This window comes from Papio anubis, chromosome 7 (genome assembly GCF_008728515.1).
Source record: "Papio anubis isolate 15944 chromosome 7, Panubis1.0, whole genome shotgun sequence".
NCBI lineage: Eukaryota > Metazoa > Chordata > Mammalia > Primates > Cercopithecidae > Papio > Papio anubis.
Window position 1 is genome coordinate 25849004 of NC_044982.1, and position 21556 is coordinate 25870559.

The 21556-nt window shown below is 38.6% G+C and overlaps 1 protein-coding gene and 1 pseudogene across 16 annotated transcripts in view; one reads left to right on the forward strand and one right to left on the reverse strand.

The window, feature by feature from the left end:
• CEP128 (centrosomal protein 128) overlaps positions 1 to 21556 on the forward strand; it is a 449960-nt gene that overhangs the window by 121833 nt on the left and 306571 nt on the right. The gene's annotated exons all lie outside the window — the stretch shown is intronic.
• Positions 1239 to 1678, reverse strand: LOC101018099 (annotated as a pseudogene).

The window sequence follows — 21556 nt, forward strand, 5'->3', positions numbered from 1 at the left end:
CAAGAATTGAGGTTTGGGAACCTCCACCTAGATTTCAGAGGATGTATGGAAATGCTTGGGTGCTTGCTGCAGAGGCAGGGCCATCGTGGAGAACCTCTGCTAGGGCAGTGTGGAAGGGAAATGTGGAGTTGGAACCCCCACACATAATCCCTACTACGGCACTGCCTAGTGGAGCTGTGAGAAGAGGGCCACTGTCCTCTCCTCCAGACCCCAGCATGGTAGATCCATGAACAGCTTGCACTGTGTACCTGGAAAAGCCTCAGATACTCTATGCCAGTCCATGAGAGCAGCCATGAGGGGAGCTCTACCCTACAAAGCCACCGGGGCAGAGCTGCGCAAGGCCGTGGGAGCCGACCTCTTGCATCAGCATGACCTGGATGTGAGACATGGAATCAAAGGAGATCCTTTTGGAGTTTTTGTTTATTTTTTCCAAGCCAAACTTGATCCAGCTTTATTAAAGATACTTTTCATAAACAATCATGGTATTTCAGGCAGGACATGGGCAGACAGTCGTTAACAGTATACAACAACTTTCAAACTCCCTTCTTCAAGGTACTATCAAAAATCAGAAGCCACTATAAAACCCAATGAAGTCTTCATCTGATGGTCTGAACAGGGAAAGTTTAGAGTAAGGGTTGACATTTCACATTTAGCATGTTGTTTAACAACTTTTCACATGCTGACCCTGACTTTCAGGAAGTGAAATGAAAGTGGCAGAATTTATCTGAATTCCACAATCTAGAAATGGAACCACTGCTCTTTTGACAGGTGCCATCTCAGCGGCATCACTGGAAAGTCCAGATTGCCTGACACACTGGTAACCAATGACTAGGGGTCAGGTCCCAGTAGCTGTCTGGGCTTAAGGGAGTTAAGTCTATGCTGAAAGATGGAAAAGGAGAAGAGGACATAGAAATGAATTTGTTTTTCCATAGCACAAGGCTTTTGTGCCAAGGTGGCCATGTGTGTCAAAGTCAGGGAATCCCTCCTCCTGGGAACCAAGAGGAAGTCTCTTAAAACTAGAAGGGAAAGGTGTTTTCCCCACGTCAGTGCAGCTTTGGAGACATTCTATTAGTGACATATGCCCCTTCCCCCAAAAACCAATAATGAAGTGTTCTGTGTGCTAACAACATAGCTTAAAAAAGAAAGTAAAATTCTGCAGTTTTATAAAACTTGATAAAAAATAATATTTCAAACCGTGCAGTCACCAGAAGTACACAGTTATCAAAAATACACACACTTCACTTGGCATCCCCAGCACCTTCAGTTTTCTCTGCCTGGTCTGTTTTGGCATCTCCATTTTCTGCAGGGCTTTTCCCCTCCTTGCCAGCATCAGCTTTTCCCTTTTTCCCTTTGGGTACCTTCTCTCCCTTCTTTGCAGGGGCCTTTTTAGTCTTGGGTTCTGGCTTTGGAGGAGCAGGTTTAGCAGACAACCTCGTGGATCTTCTCTGTGATTCGTCCTTCACCTTGGCTTTATCTCCTTTAGCATCCCCTTCAGCCTTTCTCTTGGCCATAGTGACAGTGGCAACGGCGGCGGGACGTAGGCGCTGGATGCAGTGGCGCATGGACTTTGGTCGGTCAGGGGATCATTCTCGCCTCTTCTTCACATTGCTCCTATTTTGAAGTTTTAAAATTTGACTTCTCTGTTGGAGTTCAGACTTGCATGGGGCCAGTAGCCCCTTTGTTCTGGCCAATTTCTCCCATTTGGAATGGCTGTATTTACTCAATGTCTGGACCCCCATTGTGTCTAGGAAGTAACTAACTTCCTTTTGCTTTTACAGGCTCATAGGCGGAAGAGACTTACTTTGTCTCAGATGAGACTTTGGACTTTGGACTTTTGAGTTGAGACTTTGGGGGACTGTTGGGAAGGCACGATTGGTTTTGAAATGTGAGGACATGAGATTTGGAGGGGCCAGGGCGGAATGATATTGTTCGGCTCTGTCCCCACCCAGATGTCATCTTGGATCCCCATGTGTTGTGGGAGGTACCCGGTGGGAGGTATTTGAGTCATGTGGGCAGGTCTTTCCTGTGCTGGTCTCATGATCATGAATAAGTCTCGTGAGATCTGATGGTTTTGTAAAGCGGAGTTTCCCTGGACAAGCTCCTTTCTCTTGTCTGCCACCATGCCAGACGTGCCTTTCATCTTCTGCCATGATTGTGAGGCTTCCTCAGCCATGTGGAACTGTAAGTCCTTTAAACGTCTTTCTTTTCTAAATTGCCCAGTCTCGGGTATGTCTTTATCTGCAGTGTGAAAATGGAGTAATACAGAGGGCTGAGACAGGAGAATCACTGGAATCTGGGAGGCCAAGACTGCAGTGAGCCATGTTCACATCACTTCACTCCAGTCTGGGTGAAAGAGCAAGACTTCATCTCTTAAAAAAAAAATTAAATGGGGCCTTGTGATTCTTAGCTTTGTGTGCAGGTTTGTGTGTGTATGTGTGTGTGTGTGTGTGTGTGTGTGTATGTGTGATATATAACTTGAGTTCCTCAGAAAATATGAAGTATGGTAACTTTTTATTATCTATGGATGTATTGAATATTTAAAGCAATTTGAAAGATAAAATACAGCTTTGGAGATAAATATTTGAGGACTTGCTATGGAAAAGTGGGTGGCACTAAACAAATGAAGTAATGTTCCTTGAGTATCTGAGTAATTAAGAGTTATTCAATGCTTGTCTACCTCAAATACCATTGAAAGAGGGTTAGTATTGTTTATAATGAGCCCATTTTAACTGTTCATATGTTATTCCTGTAGTCTTTATAGTTTCCTTATCTTTAGAGTGATTTTAACTTGATAGCATATAATTTTAAGTAGCAAATTAAATTGTTTTTAGATATTTGTTTTCAGGTAGTTCTCTCTAAGGGCATAAGGAAATGAGATTGTACTCAGCCTTAAACAGTGACAAAATTCAACAGGTCTATTATGCTCTTCAGAACATTCAAATAGTACAAATTATCTTTCTAAAAAGTAAAGCTGACTTATTCATGTGCACCAAGAAAACAGTGCTAATACCTAACATATGACTCATATAAACAATGGTCAACATTAGGAAGTTTTTTTCAAGTACATTGAATGTGTTTAATTTCTAGTACTTTACTTGGGTGAAGAATGTGTTTGTATCATAGAATATCTTATTTGGGGGAACCTATAATGATAAAATGTTAGACTATAGTTTAGTCTTCCTTAGAGAAGATTAATAAATTTGGCAAACTTGTTGCAATTCTCATTAAAGAAAGAGAAACAGTTTCTGCTTTTGTGAGTGATGGACTAATGTTTTGTAGAGTAAACCTTATACTCATACAGTTTAGAAAAGCTGGTGAGGACATATTTTTAAAAATATGTTGGCCGGGTGCGGTGGCTCAAGCCTGTAATCCCAGCACTTTGGGAGGCCGAGATGGGTGGATCACAAGGTCAGGAGATTGAGACCATCCTGGCTAACCCGGTGAAACCCCGTCTCTACTAAAAAATACAAAAAAAACTAGCCGGGCGAGGTGGTGGGAGCCTGTAGTCCCAGCTACTCGGGAGGCTGAGGCAGTGGGAGAATGGCGTGGACCCGGGAGGCGGAGCTTGCAGTGAGCTGAGATCCGGCCACTGCACTCCAGCCTGGCTACAGAGTGAGACTCTGTCTAAAAAAAAACAAAAACAAAAACAAAAACAAATATATATATATATATATATATGCTTGAAGGTTTCAGAGAGTTATCTCTAGGCAGCAAGGACAGGAGGGTTCAAGTATTTTGTTTTGTTTGGGAGGCAAGTACAGAGTGGCAATTCTGACATTTGGCACTACTTTTCTCCTGAGATGTTTTCTGATTCATAAGCAGAGCTTATAGGCCCACTGAAGAGGAGGAGCTCTGGTAAATATTTCACAATTGGGATACTCAGAGGGCTAAGCCCTAGGAGTCTGAATGAACTCAAAATACACTTACTCTACTCACAAAGACTGTAGCATTGTAACATAGGCCTAGTTCATTGACCTTTGGATATGTACACTAATTTTTTTTTTCAAATTTAGAAGTTTTTAGCTATTATTTATTTCAATATTTTTCTCTTCTTTCTCTCCTTTTTCTTCTGTTCTTACCTTTACATGTCTGTCAATAAACTACATTTCTCTGAGTCAGTGTTTATCTTCATTTTATCTCTCTCTTCATCAGATTGCATCATATCTGTTGATTATCTTCGAGTTTGTGGATTCTTTCTTCTGCCAACTCAAACTTCACTACTGGGGCTTTCAAATGAGGTTTTTTTTTTTTTTTTTTTTTTTTTTTTCTTGTCACCAGGCTGGGGTGCACTGGAGTGCAGTGGCGTGGTCTCTGCTCACTGCAACCTCTGCCTCCCAGGTTCAAGTGATTCCCCTGCCTCAGCCTCCAGAGTAGCTGGGACTAAAGGTGCGTGCCACCACACCCTGCTAATTTTTTGTATTTAGTAGAGATGGTGTTTCACCATGTTGGCCAGGATAGCCTTGATCTCCTGACCTCATGATCCATCCACCTTGACCTCCCAAAGTGCTGTGATTACAGATGTGAGCCACCGTGCCCGGCCTCAAGTGAGCTTTTTATTGTGGTTATTGTACTTTTCGATTCCAGAATTTTTGTTTTTCAAAAATAATTTCCATCTCTTTACTGATATCGCTATTAGATGAGAGATTATCTTACATTTTAAAAAATGTTTTTCTTTAGTTTTTTGAATATATTTATACTAGCTGATTTGAAATCTTTGTCTCCTACGTTTGACATGTAGGCCCATTCAAAAGGCTGTTTTCTATTGTATCCTCTTTTTCATTTGTATAAGTCACACTTTCCTATTTCCTTGTATGTCTTATAACTTTTTTTGAGATTGGACATTTTAGCTAATTTTTGTATAACTTTGAATACTGATTTGTTCTCCACCTTTTGGGTTTTTCTGTCTTGGGTGTTTTTAGTAGTTTAGCGAATTGGCTGGCTGTAATAGTTCAGTGAAACCTATTTTCCCTGCAGTGCGTAGCCACTGATGTCACTTCTCCATCAGGTGTGCAGTCTGTTGCTATCTGGGTTAACTAGAGCTTTAACTGGGTTCTCTTTGATTGTCTAGTTCGCTGATCTCATTAAGCTTTGGTTGGTCTAATTCTGTTGATATCTCACTCAATTTTTAGCCTCTGCTAATTCACTAAGTGCTACCTAGTTTTTCCTTTTCTTTTTTGTTTTTGTTTTTGTTTTTTTACCAGCAATGTAGCACATACATTGTGACATAGTCTAAATTAAAGTTGGACCTCTTAGCAGGATTAGGATTTTGCCAGTCTTTGGGGTGTTCTCAGACTCCCAGAGGGCTCTTAGCTGTCTCTTTGTTTGATTTTTTTGCTAGCTGATCTACTATTTTGCTTGTTGCTACCAGTCTTATAAAATTACCATTCTCTTAGCTGATCACTCTCCAGATTTCCATTGTTTTTGACAATGTCCTTAGCTGTGAATTTCCTCATGCCTTGTTCCAGATAAAGTCAGTCTCCTTGGGTAGAACTTTTGAACTCTCTATTCATAAGGCCTCTCCCTCTCAGCATGATCTTGCACAACTGTAGTGGAGCTTGTGATAGAGATTATAGTCTGCTTTCTGCTAGAATGATACCCCTACTTTGCAAGTAGGGTGCTGACTGGGCATGGTAGCCCCTGATCATCTCACCTTGCCTCTTCTGTTGTAGAACATTTACTGTTTGAGTGAATTGGGATATGGGCAATTGGGTCTCCTATTCTTGGCCTGCCACACCTTGTGCTCTACAAGTTGGGGCTGACTGGGGGAAGGAAGCCCCAGTCTTTTAGCTCTGTCTTCCTGGAATAGAGCCTCTGCAATACGAAGCTAGGGGCCTGCCCCTCTGTGGGTGAATCTGTAGCCCTATACTGAGCAAGGGTGAGAGGAAACTCTGTGTTCTTGACTATGCCTGTCTAGAGTGGAGATTCAGACAACTGAGTTGAGAGGGGACAGGATGGGAATAGCTTGTGACTGAGATGCCATAGATGCTGATTATTCGTACCAAGATTTAATAGATTGTCTTAAATAAGTACTTATTTAAAAAATGTATACAAATTTAAGGAGTATAAGTGTAGTTTTCTTACATGCATATATTACATAATGGTGAAGTCTGGGTTTGTTTTGTGTGTGTGTGTGTGTGTGTGTGTGTTACCATCATGGGAATAATGTGCATTGTACCCATTAAGAAACTTCTCATCTCAAACTTCCCTCCCACCCTCTGGGTCTCCAGTATCTATTATTCTACACTCTATGTCCATGTGTACTCATTATTTACCTTCCACGTATAAATGAGAACACACAGTATTTGACTTTTTGTTTCTGAGTTGTTTCACTTAATCCTAATGGACCCCGGTCCTATCCAGGTTGTTGCAAAAGACATGATTTCCCTCTTTTTTATGGCTGAATAGTATTCTGCTGCTTATTTGTATGTGTGTGTGTGTGCGCGTATATATACACACCACATTTTAAAAAATCTGTTCATTGATGGACACGTACACTGATTCCTTATCTTTGCTGTTGTGAATAGTGCTGCAATAAACATACAAGTGCAGGGATCTTTTTAATGTAATGATTTCTTTTCTTTTCTTTCATGTATATTCTCAGTAGTGTGATTGTTGGCTTGAACAGTAGTTCTATTTTTGAAATCTCCATACTGCAATCCATAAAGTTTGTACTAATTTACATTTCCATCAACAGTGTGCAAGCATTGCCTTTTCCTCTACAACCTCATCAACATCTTTTTTTTTTTTTTTTTGGATGTTTTAGTAATAACCATTCTGACTAGTATAAGGTGATATCTCATTGTGGTTTTCATTTGTATTTCTCTGATGATTAGTGATGTTGGGCATTTTTTCATATGCTTTTTGGCCATGTATGTCTTCTTTTGAAAAATGATTGTTCTTGTTCTTTGTCCACTTTTTAATGAACTTATTATTATTATTGTTATTTTGTTGAGATGTTAGAGTTCCTTGTAAATTCTGTTTAATCAGTCAGATGTGTAGTTTACAAATATTTTCTCCTATTCGGCAGGTTGTCTGTTCACTGTGTTGATTTTTTTCTTTTGCTGTGCAGAAGCTTTTGTTTTGTTTGTTTGTTTCTTTTTGCCTTTTTGAGACAGAGTCTCACTCTGTTGCCAAGGCTGGAGTGTGGTGGCGCGATCTCGGCTCAGTACAATCTCTGCCTCCCTGGTTCAAGTGATTCTCCTGCCTCAGCCTCCTGAGTAGCAGGGATTACAGGTGTGTGCCACCATTTCCGGCTAATTTTTGTATTTTTGGTAGAGACGGAATTTCACCATGTTGGTCAGGCTGGTCTTGAACTCCTGCCCTTGTGATCTGCCTGCCTCGGCCTCCCAAAGTGCTGGGATTATAGGCATGAGCCACGCACCCGGCCCAGAAACTTTTGAATTTAATTAAGTCCCATTTGTCTGTTTTGTTTTTATTGCTTGTACTTTTGAGATCTTAATTATAATTTATTTGCTTAGACCAAAGTCCAGAAGAATTTTTCCTAGGTTTTCTTCTAGTATTTTTGTAGCTTCAGGTCTCATATTTAAATCTTTAACTTACCTTGAGTTGATTTTTGTATATGGTGGGAGGTAATGGAATAAATACATTTTTATTTGCTCTGGGCCCTTAGGACAGTTTCCAGATAAATGTTTTTTGTTTTTCTTTTTTTTTTTTTAACCAATAATTTTTTTTTTTAAAACCAAATAATGGTGGGTTGTGCTAGAAAGAGGATCTGGTGAGCTCTTTAAACTATCATTCTGAAAGTCCTTCTCTTTGAGAGAATAGTGTAACGGAAGAAAATATTTACTTTGAATAATAAGGGGACAAAATAATAGAAAATACAGAAAAGTTCCTAAGAGATATATGGGGCATCGTAAATAGGTCTGAAATTCTAATATAGATATGGATAATTGGAGTCCTAAAGACAGAAAGAGACTAGGGCAGAAGCAATATTTGAAGAGAAAATACATCAATTCACTTATTTTAGAAGCTCTAAGAACCCCAAGTAAAATGAATGCAGTGAAAATCACATCTAGACATGTTTTTGTGAAATTAGTAAAACCAACTTGAATGAACAGAATCTCAAATGCAGCAAGGGGCAAGGGAGACGTGTTACCTTAGAAGATCAAATTGGAAACAAGAAGAATAGAAAGATGTTTCAGAGTGCTGCAAGAAAATAATTGCCAACCTAGGTTCATAAAGTTCTCTTTAAAAAGTAGAAAATTTCTGCACAACAAAAACTGATTGATTGAATTTCAGCAGAACAGCACTAAGGAAAGTATATAAAATTTTTTTCTCAAGGAGAAACAAAGAACAAAGATATAGCAGTTAATGAAGTTCAATATATGGGATAAAAATTTGGGAAAAGTCTAGACGAATATTGACCTGAAAAACAGTAATGCTGTCTCTTATTTAGATTATTTATAAAACTAGAAATGCATCAGTAATACTGCTAATTTTGGAAAATGTGTATTGTGTTAATACGGTTTAAAGTTCTCAATTCTAAAGTGAAGGAAGTTGTAAAATTACAAATTTATATTTTAACAAATCAAGGATGTATATAGTAATTTTTAGTGTATCACTAAAATAAGAATAATGAATATATAATTTCCAAGCTCATACATGGGAGAAAATAAAACAATTTTAAAAATTAATTATTTCTTTGTGAAAACAAAGAAAATCTTCACAACATTTGGATGAACAGTGATTTCTTAGAACACCAAAAACATGAATCATAGTTGAAAAAAAATTATAAACTAGACTTTAACAAATTTCAAGTATACAAAAATCAACTCAAGATGGATTAAGGAGTTAAATGTAAAATGCAAAACTGTAAAAACCCTAGAAGAAAACCTAGGAAATGCCACCGTGTACATAAGCCCTGGCAAAGACTTCATGACAAAGACTACACAAGCAATTGCAACAAAAACAAAAATTGGCAAGTGACATCTAACTAAAGAGCTTCTACACAGCAAAAGAAACTATCAACAGAGTGAACAGGCAACCTACAGAATGGGAGAAAACATTTGCAAATTATGTATCTGACAAAGATGTAATACCCAGATTGTGTAAGAAACTTAAATAAATTAATGAGCAAAAACAAACAACCCCATTAAAAAATGGGCAAAGGACATGAAAAGGCGCTCTGATTTTTTGAATTTTGAGCTTGTCTGCACTGCTTTTTCCCCATCTTTGTGGTTTTATCTGCCTTTGGTCTTTGATGATGGTGACGTACAGATGGGGTTTTGGTGTAGATGTCCTTTCTGTTTGTTAGTTTTCCTTCTAACAGTCAGGACCCTTGGCTGCAGGTCTGTTGGAGTTTGCTTGAGGTCTACTCAAGTTAGGGTACTTCCAGTTAGGCTTTTCCAGTTAGGCTACTCGGGGGTCAGGGACCCACTTGAGCAGGCAGTGTCCGTTCTCAGATCCCAGCCTCTGTGCTGGGAGAATCACTGCTGTCTTCAAAGCTGTTGGACAGGGACATTTACATCTGCAGAGGTTTCTGCTGCTTCTTGTTTAGCTATGCCCTGTCCCTAGAGGTCCGTAATAGTTGTTTTTTTCCCCAGTTTTTTGAATTTGCTTTCATAGGGGAGGAATGTTTCCTGAAGACACATCAGTGGTCTTGGTTGGGAAGGGCCCTTTGGCTTTTATTCTGAATACATGTGGTAGCATAGTCTCTGTATGATTTCTTCAGCTGTAAACAGCGTCAGTGGTATCTGTTGTTTTCTTGGTGGTTTAGGGTACAGTTATTAGTGGAGGCTGTGGTGCATTTTTCCTGGGGATGGAGATGTCAGCTGGGTAAGTTCTTTGGGTCTTCATAGTGGCAATGGTGGGCCAAGCATGCTTGATCTTGGGCTTCAGGGCAGATTTTGGGTCTTCATATGGCTTGCTTGCATGCAGGTAGTGGTAGCGGTGGTCCAGGTTGATGATTGTGTTCTCAGATCCCTAAGCAGGTGCTGGGGTATGAGTCATGGCAGTAGCAGTGGTGAGGTGATCCTCTCGGTTCCAAAAGGAATGCTGGTGTTGTCGGTAGGTATGGTACAGGGTTCCCACGCACAGTCCAGACGTGCAGCTCTCAGTCTCTCCTGCTTTCTGTGGCAACAGCACTGCAGAGTCATGCAGAGGTGGGGAGGGATCCTGACATTATACAAGGCTGGGCACAGATGTTATGCTGCCAGTGGGGCATAGTTGCCATGCACAGCCCCATACATGCAGACATCTGGCTACTGTATTGGCTGTGCCTGCAGCAGTTTGCAGAAGGGCAAAAGGTGTCTCACTTTTCTGTTTGTGAGTCTGAGCACAGAGACCACTGCCAGTGGGTGGGGATCTCACTCTCCGCTTGTGAGGCCAAGCATAGAGTTTGTGCCACTACTGGTGGTGGGGTCACTTCTCCTGGTCCCAGACAATGAGTTCTTGGGCTCTTGAAGGTGCTTACCTTGGTATCCTTTGTTTCAGAGGTTGCTTTTTTGATGCGTTCTATCCTTCTTTCTCCTGGGACATACTTCCTGTGTGCTAGAGTACTAGGGACCCCACACTACCTTTGGGTTCAGTCAGTTCTGTGCTGCTGTAGCCTTCTGGGGGACACAGGGAGATGTTCGTGGGCACCCAGGATGTGTAGATGTTGGAACTATGGTTCCCAGGGCAGGATGTAGACCTATGATGGCTGTGCTGTCACAGTGGCACCCAGCTGTAGCTGCTCAGGTGTCTGGGTTGGGATGAGTAACCCAGCACAAGTTCCTGTCTGGTGCAGGGCCCTTCTGGGATGTTCAGACCTCTGTCCTTGATAGTGTTAGGGTTCATGTAGATAAAGGAGCTCTCCAGTGTTTCAGATTGCAGCAGTTTGTGGTGGGAATGCGAACAGCTGAAGTTCTCTCACGTACCCTTTTTCTGTAATACCATTCCCCCCTGGGTCTTCTGCTGATCCCAATTGAGCTGGTCTCTTGTTTCCTGTACCTTGTGTTCCCCTGGTGTTTCCTGAGACTTCTCTGTAAAACTCTAGTGTTCTCTCCTCAATGTTCTATTTGAGGTATGAGAATCGATTTGCAATTTTGGTTCTTGCTTCTGTAGAGAGCGGGTATCTGTGTCTCTAGTTAGCCATCTTGAACTCAAATTGACCTAAATTTTTAACTTTAATAGTTAATTTTACTTAATTTAAACATAAGTAGGAATTAGTAGGTGATAATGTGATTGGATGGTGTGAAATTGGGCTAGGAGTCATGTCTTGAATTCTTAGTGGCATAGAAAGTACACTGATTTTACTTTAATTATTTGAATATTGGGTGGCTTTATGGGGGAGGTGTTGATGCATTTTATTGAGGGCCTATTTAAAGAAAAATTGCCCCAAAAAAAGCCCTTTCTATGTCTTCTCAAATCAAAAAAGGATTATTATATTTATTTGAAACAATATTTATTTTTGAAAAACGAAGTCTCTCCTCTATTTAGCTTTCCTTAGTTTCTGTTTCCTCCTTGTGTTTAAAATGGAAAATTGCTTCCTTCCAAGCGCACAAGTTTATTGTATTACGTAAGATAATGTGTCTGTTCTCTTTCAAATAAACTATAATGTTCTATTATGATGTAAGGCAATAATATTAGGTGTTATGTTACATTAAGTTTCTCTCCCTCAATATTTGTTATATATTTCAGAACAATATATATATTTTAAATTTATCTGTGTAATTTCTCTTAGTCTTCTCTGCTGCCACATCAATACTGGTGAGACATAGGTGTATGTCTTTTATTGATACCTGCCTTGGCCTATTGCATTTCATAGCAAATCTATAATGAAGTTGTTCTCACTTAATCAAAAGCAGTCTCAAATACCAATCTGCTTTAAACTGAAGAATTTTATCCTATTTATATTAAAATTTTATTCTCCCAAAGTGCCTACTTTAAACATCAGAGTTGCAGTGTTAAAATTATCAGTCTAATAGGGTGTGAGATAAATTAAGAAAACAGAAATGTACTTTGAGATATGTGTTCCAGGGTCAGAATTTCTCTTGTGTGTTACTGAGGTCTAGATGTTAATTACATGTCCCTTGTGTTTTAAGTTAAACACTCTAAAGAAATGTGTATTTAAAATCTTCCATGTAGTGAACATCTAGTGAATGAAAGAGAAGTTAATATTTTATTTCTTCCCAAAGAAATGAATGTATTTAATTAATAGAACATGATTTTCTGTCGTTTGCTTAAGTTTAGTATCATGTTTTATTAAAAAGTACAAAGAGGTTGTATGAAGCCTCTCCTAGGATTTGTTTAGAAATAAGTATTTTTAATCACTAAGACTGAAGAACCTATTATTTGGGATTGATATAGTTTGTGTGTTTCTGCTCCATTTGGCAAAAAGAAAATGATAATGGTATATGTGGTCAAAATTAGAATGATAGAAAAGACAGTAGGTTGTATTTTAAAGGAATAATATGTGGGATATGGTTATTAGCATGGCCCCTGATGTTTTTATTCGTCTCCTAATTCACTCATTAAGAATTTGAATCAAGTTTTAAAGATTGTTAGTGAATTTTGCTTGAGTTGAAAAGAATTGACTCACATTTTCAGTTTGGTATTCTACTTTCTACCAATCATGACTTTAAAAAACACCATTTGAAAGAGTATAGTCTCAATGAATGATAGCCTAATTTAGCTTCATGTAGGTATAGTTCAGGGCTCCCAGACTTCCTTTGATTGATTTGAGTTCTTTTATTCAAAGAGACTTGCCTTAGTTCTCCTGACTGTGGAAAATTGATTACTTGTCCTCTCAGTATCAGTTCATGAAAAACTCAAATTATGCTGAAATGAATGAGTTCATCAAGACATGCAAACATATGTCAAACTAATTTCCCAATGGAGGTGACTAGGGGATGGCTTAATTGAGAATCTGAAAATTTCAGGTGAAACTCTATTAAATTTGTTAATTCTTTAGTTTATTCAATAAAAGCAAAACTTTATAATATCAGTTAGGAGTTAGTATTGGAAATAGAACTGCTGTAGTGTTCTATTAGTAAGTGTTTGTAATATCATTGGCAGACATGGTCCTGCTTAGGCTTCCAGGGATTGGGAAGCTGCTGCTGCAAAGGCCTCTTAGCTAGGACCAAGGGTGAGATCCACTGCAGAACAAAACAAATAATGTCTGTATGACTACTAGCATACGGTATCACTATACTGTATGACTAGTATGTCCAAATTAGCAAGAATGTGGTCCCTGCCTCACTTCCACATTCCAAATCTCTAAACATTGCATCTAATTGAGAGATCCTAATTTTTTCCCCAAAACCTAGCTCAAATGAGTGCTGAGTATTCAGTTTTTGGATTTCCATATGATAGGAGAATATGTTAGAGGGAGGTGGCAATGGGGGCTGATTGGTGTTGGGTCATACCTGACAGTGCCAGTAATCAGTTTTTCTTTTAGTTGAAAGACAGGACCTTACCATGTATTTTTCATTGCCCTTGAGCAGCCTTGTTTCCTTAGTTGGCACCCAAGCAAATGTCAGTTGAATTCATGTTAATCTTAATATCACATTTATAAAGATATATACACACATCAATAATGTTATATTCAATACATAATTTCTTTGAAGATTTTTTTAAAGCATGTAGTTCATTTTAGTTAATTGCAATTAACTGGTCACAAGGAAACTGTAAAATGTTCTAACAAGCTAGAAGTCAGCCTAATTTCAATAAATACAAAATATGAATACAATTTATATATATATAAATATATACATATATGTATATATATACACATATATATACACATATACATATATATGTTTTTGCACTTGAGTCAGCTATTTTTCTCACCATGGTATTTGTATCCCATTTAGACGCAGTGTTTATATTCATTCAATATTTTCATTTAGTCCCTATTTTAAAGAAGTCATATTATGTACAGGGATTAGTTTAATTTTTGTTCATAGGGTCAGTATTATAGATAATTAATTGAATTATATTTCAAATGGAATTCTATCATTGGCTTGTCTACCACTTACTAGCTTTAATGTTACTGCATTTCCTTTGGAAAGAATGGAACTTTATATGCCTATGGTTGAAATATCATTATCTTTTTTTTTTTTTTTTTTTTTTTTGAGACGGAGTCTCGCTCTGTCGCCCAGGTGGAGTGCAGCGGCCGGATCTCAGCTCACTGCAAGCTCCGCCTCCCGGGTTTACGCCATTCTCCTGCCTCAGCCTCCCGAGTAGCTGGGACTACAGGCGCCCGCCACCTTGCCCGGCTAGTTTTTTGTATTTTTAGTAGAGACGGGGTTTCACCGTATTAGCCAGGATGGTCTCGATCTCCTGACCTCGTGATCCGCCCGTCTCGGCCTCCCAAAGTGCTGGGATTACAGGCTTGAGCCACCGTGCCCGGCCGAAATATCATTATCATTGCAGTATATCATTTTGGTACATTTAGGCAATTGCTACTTTTCATTGTAGGCAGCATAAATTTGGAAGAGAGGCAAGATTTGAAATAGAGCCCAAAGAATTGTTCATATATATCACATTTATTAAAAATAACTGAGAGATGTCTGTCTTGCCTACTAGGCCCTGTAGTTCTCTGGAGCAATAGAACACAGAAATATGCTATGTTATTCATCTTCATGTCTCAGCAACTAGGATATTGCTGAGTGCAGTAAATATTTATTGAATTGAATGAAAATGTGTATTGTCTTCAGAAAAACTGACGAATGTGTTCTTTTCCAGTCTTTCAAATGCCACAGTTTGTTCTTATGTATGATAAGCCAGCTCCATTGAATTTGATTGCTGAAATTCAATTCAGATGAGAGAAGAATTGGTTCTAAAAGTCCATTCCTGTTTAAAAGGATTATGTTCAATTATTTTTAATGTTGCCATAATATTTAATATCCTAGTGTTAGCATAAAGTCTTTTGATGATTAATCTTTCTCAAGTACATACCTAATCATGTTATTCTCCTGCTGGAAAACCTTTGAAAGCTTAAACTGAATTTCAGTATCTAAGTCAATTTCTGACCTTACTTTTCTTTTTTTTTTCTTTATTTCTTCTGAAAACAAAACAAAACAAAACAAAAAAACAGGATACATGTGCAGAACATGGAGGTTTGTTACATAGGTTATATGTGTGCCATGGTGGTTTGCTATACCTATTGATTCATCCTCTAAGTTCCCTCTCCTCACCCCCCATCTCCCAACAGGCCCCCCTGGTGTGTGTTGTTCTCCTCTTTGTGTCCATGTGTTCTCAATGTTCAACTCCCACTCATGAATGAGAGCATGTGGTGTTTGGTTTTCTGTTCCTGTGTTAGTTTGCTGAGGAGAATGGCTTCCAGCTTCATCCAGATCCCTGCAAAGGACATGATCTCATTCCTTTTTATGGCTGCATAGTATTCCATGGTGTATAGATACCGTATTTTCTTTATCTAGTCTATCATTGATGGGAATTTGGGCTGATTACATGTCTTTGTGATTGTAAATAATGCTGTAGTAAACATACATGTGCATGTATCTTTACAACAGAATGGTTTATATTCCTTTGAGTATATACCCAGTAATGGGATTGCTAGGCCAAATGGTATTTCTGGTTCTAGATTCTTGAGGAATCACCTTACTGTCTTCCACAATGGTCAAACTAATTTACATTCCCACCAACAGTATAAAAGTGTTCGTGTATCTCCACAGCCTCACCAGCATCTATTGTTTCCTGACTTTTTAATAATCGCCATTCTGACTAGCTTGGGATGGTTTCTCATTGTGATTTTGATTTGCATTTATCTGATGATCAGTGATGTTGAGCTTGTTTTTTTTTTTTTTTTTTTTTTGGAGATGAAGTCTCGCACTGTCACCCGGGTTGGAATGCAGTGGCATGATCTCGGTTCACTGCTGCAATCTCTGCCTTCCGGGTTCAAGCGATTCTCCTGCCTCAGCCTCCCAAGTAGCTGGGATTACCAGCACCCACCACTGTGCCCAGCTAAATTTTTGTATTTTTAGTAGAGACGGGGTTTCACTATGTTGACCAGTCTGGTCGCAAATTCCTGACCTCGTCATCCGCCCACCTCAGCCTCCCACAGTGCTGGGATTACGGGTGTGAGCCACTGCACCCGGCTGATGTTGAGGTTTTTTTCATATGTTTGTTGGCCACGTAAATGTCTTCTTTTGAGAAGCATCTGTTCATATCCTTTGCCCTCTTTTTGATATGGTTGTTTTTTTTCTTGTAAATATGTTTTAAGTTCCTTCTCAATAAATGCAGAAAAGGCCTTTGATAAAATTCAACATCCCTTCATGTTAAAAACTCTCAATAAACTAGGTATTGATGGAACATATCTCAAAACAGTAAGGGTTATTTATGACAAACCCACAGCCAATATCATATTGAATGGGCAAAAGCTGGAAGCATTCCCTTTGAAAACTGATACAAGACAAGGAGACCCTCTCTCACCACTCCTATTCCATATAGCTTTGGAAGTTCTGGCCAGAGCAATCAGGCAAGAGAAACAAATAAAGGTATTCAAATAGGAAGAGAGGAAGTCAATTTGTCTCCGTTTGCAGACAAAATGATTTTATATTTAGAAAGTCCCATCATCTCAGCCAAAGAAGCCTTTGAACTGATAAGCAACCTGACCTTATTTTTTAATCTCTCTTTAGCCCTCTCAAGCTATTGTCATAATTAGCTACCAATAGTGAAATCTGTTGCTCGTGCGTTTTTATGGTAGTGAATGCTCGTTTCTTTCCATAAGTGACCCAATCTTCTCTTCACATTTTAGTTTGCCTTCTTTCTCATGTTTCATTTCTCTTCTTTCTGAGGTCTTGCTGAACAGAGTAGTTTCTCTTGAAACCTACTAATTTAAGTCTGGTTTTTACTAGTTAACAGCAATGTCTGTTCTCTCCTGCTCATTCATATTCACCCCAATCAGTACTTGTACTGAAGTACTTCCTTAGTGCCTAGTCTATTGTCTTTAACATAGAAAGGAATAAGTAAGTAGTCTATGCCTGGTTTAGTTTTAACACAAGTCAACCTTATCCTGTGATTGTTTTTCTCAGTTCACAAACATTTCAGAAAAACCTCTGCGTCAAGGACGTATGATTCCTATTCAGGAGTTCCTCTCGTCTGAAAGGAACATGGCAACTTAGTTATTAAAGGGGTCGTTTGAATAGTATCCAAGCCATTAACATAGTGAAGTGGAATCAATATTGGATTGAATATTAGGGACCTGTGTTTAGTCCTTTCTCTGCCAAAAACTATCTACCTTAACTTGGATTGATCACTCTTCCTGTGCCTCAATTTCCTGATCTGTAAAATAAAGACTTTGGATTATGTCACTAATTCTATCATTGTTGCTAGCAAGATATAAAAAGTTCTCTTTATTGAGTTTCTAAAATGTGTCAGTTACTCTTTTGGGTGCTTTATCTTTATGTAGGTTATCATTCCTCTGGAAGTCGGTGTTACTGAGTCTATTTTATAAGTGACATTGTATCGGGGGAATCCACCCCCAGTATTTCAATGTAGGTTCTTTCGATTTTCCATAAGTGTTGGCCAGCTGAGAAATAAAGAGAGAGAGTACAAAGAGAAGAATTTTACGGCTGGGCCGCTGGGGGTGACATCACATCTCGGTAGGACTGTGATGCCCACCTGAGCCTCAAACCAGCAAGTTTTTTATTAAGGGTTTCAAAAGGGGAAGGGGTGTAAAACAGGAAGTAGGTACAAAGATCACGTGCTTCAAAAGGGAAAAAGCAGAACTACTAATAAGGGTCTAATGAAGATCACATGCTTCTGAGGGAACAGGACAAAGGGAGAAAGCAGAACCACTGATAAGGGTCCAACGAAGATCCCAAGGCAAAGGGCAAAAGCAGAACTACTGATAAGCGTCTATGTTCAGCAGTGTGCATATTTTCTTGATAAACATCTTAAATAACAGAAAACAGGGTTCAAGAGCGGAGAACCGGTCTAACCACAGATTTACTTGGGCGGAGTTTTTCCCCACCCTAGTAAGCCTGAGGGTACTGCAGGAGACCAGGGCGTATCTCAGTCCTTATCTCAACTGCACAAGACAGACATTCCCAGAGCAGCCGTTTATAGACCTCCCCCCAGGAATGCATTCCTTTCCCAGTGTATTAATATTAATATTCCTTGCTAGGAAAATAATTTAGCAGTATCTCTCCTACTTGCACGTCCGTTTATAGGCTCTCTGCAAGAAGAAAAATATGACTGTTTCTGCCTGATCCCGCAGGCAGTCAGACCTTATGGTAGTCTTCCCTTGTTCCCCAAAAATTGCTGTTACTCTGTTCTTTTTCAAGGTGCACTGATTTCATGTTGTTCAAACACACATGTTTTACAATCAATTTGTACAGTTAACACAATTATCACAGTGGTCCTGAGGTGGCATACATCCTCAGCCTATGAAGACAACAGGATTAAGAGATTAAAGTAAAGACAGGCATAAGAAATTATAAAAGTATTTGGGAACTGATAAATGTCCATGAAATCTTCACAATTTATGTTCCTCTGCCACGTCTCCAGCCGGTTCCTCCATTCGGGGTCCCTTACTTCCCATGACAACGTTGGTTTGGTTCACAAAGGGTAAGCACCCTTCTAAGGTCACAGGATAGAGCTGGGATTTGAACGCAAGCCTGAGTTACTCATTCTCTTTCCATGATATGCCAGTGTCTTCCGAGAGATGTGACTTTTGAGTCATTACAGTCTGGCAGTTTTCTCACTTACCCTTACAAGTTTCTATACAAAGTACATAAATACTATAAATGAAAATGATTATTTAAAATATGTATTGTTTAGAGTATCCTGGCTTATTTGGGGGTAGATTTTCCATTTTTGATATATGTTTTTAAATGTTCACCAAGGTGCCCAGTCTCTTGTGTGTGTTCACTGTCAAGTGTTAGTAGAGGAAAAAGTGCATTATATTATATTATACTTTTGTTCCATCAGTGAACAAATAAGTAGTTATTGTTGCCGCCTATATGGTAGTCTACTTTATGTCTCTTAAACCCTCATGGAAAATGTTTTAAATGCAGGCTTAACAGTTCTTTTCTGGCATTTGAGAACTTGGATGATAAGTAGTTTTCTACACTGAAATAAAGTTTTACTTAAATAATAATAAGGAGAATTCACTATGTCTAGACTACAAAAAATATAGTTTATTTTGACCACCTGATTTCTGAGAATCTAAAATTTTGCTCCATACAGGTAGCTGGTGCCCAAGTGACCAGCCCCTAATTAAAACTTTGGACACAATGAGCTTTCCAGATAGATAACACTTTATATGTGTTGTCAGAATTCATTGCTGGAGGAATTGAACATGCCCTGTGTAATTTCACTGGGAGTAATTTCTTGGAGTGTGCACCTATTTTCCACTGGACTTCACTTCATGTGCCTTTTTCTCTTTGCTAATTTTGCTTTGTATCTCTCCTCTTTAATAAATCTTAACATAATTATGACTGTAATATGCTGAGTCCTATAAATCCTTCTAACTACCAGCAAACCTGAGACCTTCAACACAACTATCCATCAACATTTATTCCCACTTGAAGAAAGAAAGAGAAAAGAAGGGGAATTGAAAGGTATAACATTTTAGATTTAGATGGAGCTTTTATAAGCCTTTTGGCATTGTATGGGCAAAAATGTATGGTAATATGGATAATTCTGTTTTTGAGTTGTTCCTTTTTTTGACACTGCTTATATAGCGAGAAATAAACATGGACTTAATTAAGTGATACAAAATTTAACCATTCTGCTTTAGTGGCTGAGATAATTTCACACAATCTAAATATAAAAAGTTCTTCAGTGTGGAAGATGCCTCCAGGAATATATAATAGTAATAATGGAACTGAAAATCATTATAATGGAATAAATAAGAAAAATGCTTTTCATTTAGCATTTCATGTAGTGCATCAGGAAGATAATATTTACTACTTGTGCCTTAATATTTACTATAAATATCCTGAAAACATTTATGCATGGATTTATTATGTGTTTGTACACTTACATGCTCTAGGTATATGTGCATGTGTATGTGAGTGAGAGTGTATGTGTGTTGGGAATTGATATGAGGGTTCTGTAGTACAGTCCTTTGATTGATGTGGGATAAATATTTATTATAGTTAGATTTTTCTGATTGATTATTTGAGGAAGGTGGATTAAAGAAATGCCAAAACAATGGCTGAATACGATCCTTAGGAGAATATAGGAAGGACCTCTATAATGAATTTTACCTTAAAAATAACACAGGCTGATAGCAAAGCTGTAGCTACTGAGAGTTTCCAGACTCAGGGCAGTTAGAAAAGGTATTCATCTAGGACAAATTCAAACCTGTTGAGTGAAAATCACAATTATTTACAAGAAGATCCATACCATTTTCTGTTCTTTTATACTCACATACCCAGTCAATGACATGATCTTTTCAAATATTATTCAAAGTGAATTATTGCATATAGCATGTTAATATAAGAGTCTGCCATTTTTAAATGTGAGAACAAAAGAGTTTGCCTGCATAAGCTCTGGGCTTGAATATGTTAATCCTGTGCTCCTTGTTGTTGCTCTGTAATTACAGAAGAATAAATAACCCTGAACTTATTTTCCTTCTGGGTTCAAGTGAGTTGCTGGAGAAATCCAAAGAATTTGGTATACTCTTGGGCCCATTATCAATTTGAGACTATCTAACTAGAACCTTATTTCTGTTTGTCATCTTTTAAACATCTATCAGTTGTTCATTTCCTCTTTTCCTATAGTGATTTTTTCAGATCTTCTCACTATTAAAATACACAATTTAACTCATTTCCATCCTCCCTCATCAGAGAGCTACTTTCCTGCCATTTTAGAAGGACTGCCTTTTTGTTAGGAGTTGGTCCTCAGATAAGTTTACTTCTTGACTTACTAAATGTAAGACACCTGTGAGATTTCTAAGTGTAGAAAGTTATGAAGCTGTTGCAGGAAGTCAGGGACCCCAAACGGAGGGACTCACTGACACCATGGCAGAAGAACAAAAATTGTGAAGATTTCATGAACATTTATCACTTCCCCAATCGATACTCCTGTGATTTCCTATGCCTGTCTTTACTTTAATCTCTTAATCCCATCATCTTCATGAGGAGGATGTATGTCGCCTCAGGACCCTGTGATGATTGTGTTAACTGCACAAATTGTTTGTAGAGCATGTGTGCTTGAACAATATGAAATCTGGGCACCTTGAAAAAAGAACAGGATAACAGCAATGTTCAGGGAACAAGGGAGGTAACCTTAAACTCTGACTGCCAGTGAGACAGGCGGAACAGAGCCATATTTCTCTTCTTTCAAAAGCAAATAGGAGAAATATCGCTGAATTCTTTTTCTCAGCAAGGAACATCCCTGAGAAAGAGAATACGCCCCTGAGGGTAGGCCTCTGAAGTGGCCACTTTGGGGGCAGCTATCTTTTATGGTTGAAGACGAAGACAAAGGGATTAAATAAGTCCTGGTCTCCTATAGCACTCCCAGGCTTATTAGGACGGGGAAATACCCGCCTAAGAAATTTTGGTCAGACTGGTTGTCTGCTTTCAAACCCTATCTCCTGATAAGATGTTATTAATGACAATGCGTGCCTGAAACTTCATTA